Source organism: Rhincodon typus, chromosome 32 (assembly GCF_021869965.1).
Source record: "Rhincodon typus isolate 14 chromosome 32, sRhiTyp1.1, whole genome shotgun sequence".
NCBI lineage: Eukaryota > Metazoa > Chordata > Chondrichthyes > Orectolobiformes > Rhincodontidae > Rhincodon > Rhincodon typus.
This window is the reverse complement of record NC_063363.1, coordinates 11196960-11197912: the sequence shown is the minus strand read 5'-3', so window position 1 is coordinate 11197912 and position 953 is coordinate 11196960. Positions and strand designations below refer to the sequence as shown.

At 39.6% G+C, this 953-nt stretch overlaps 1 protein-coding gene across 1 annotated transcript in view; it reads right to left on the bottom strand.

Annotated features, from left to right (window-relative positions):
* LOC109912895 (serine/threonine-protein phosphatase 2A 65 kDa regulatory subunit A alpha isoform) overlaps window positions 1-953 on the bottom strand; it is a 45995-nt gene that overhangs the window by 5703 nt on the left and 39339 nt on the right. The window lies entirely within an intron of this gene.

Genomic DNA, 953 nt, shown 5'->3' with positions numbered 1-953 from the left:
CTGCTCCTCTGATGCTGCTTGGCCTGCTGTGTTCGTCCAGCTCTACATCTTGTTATCTCTGTACATTATCTTAACTGCCTCTAGACTGAATAGCATTTAATAAACCCTACTGGAGAAACCCAATCACGTTCAAACAGCTAAGAAGTTTGGGAGATATTAAACTGTAGCACAAAGTGAAGGACATCTGAGCTTCAAGCTTAGGAGACTTCTAGCATAACGGAATACATACCATATGTAGCGGTCATCCACCAAGTGTAAATTGATAGGTGCTTACGTGCCTGTTACCACACTACTACACTGCATAGGTACACAATGTTCTTCTCAATCTACTTCTGTCCTCAAGCTGAGAGAGGCAAACAGACACTGCAATAAAATCATGTTTTACTGACACATTTAGACCTATAAAGTGGTGCAGTTGAGAAAGCATACACTTGTCAATTATTACTTAAAACCAGATTCAGTGATATCATGTAGTGATATCTTATTACAGGTTCAGATCAATATTGGCACTGCTCCTTTCACCGAGCGCATCCACTGGCATTAAAAAAATCCTCATTAGGCTGTACTACCCAAGTACATGTAATCAAACCAGCCACTTCAACTTAAGGAATGTCTAACTGTTGGCTCTAATTTTAGAACTCTCTTAAGCCTGGCAGTCTCATTAAAAGAAACAGTGGTGGAGAAACAGATCTGGAAGCACCTGTAGAGAAAATAAAACAGTCTTAATGTTTTGAGTCCAATATGACTATTCATAATGGAAGGGGGCTGGAAAAATATGGCTTTTAAGCTCTTGACAAGGGTTAGGAGAAACAAGTGGAACAGATGGTGAGGATGCCCACAGCAAACGGCAAAGGAAGTGTTTAATGGTAGTGCAGAGCAGTTATAGATGACGAATAGGTGTTAATTGTATCTATTAATAACAGTTAGCTCTATGTTAAGAAAATCAGACAAGA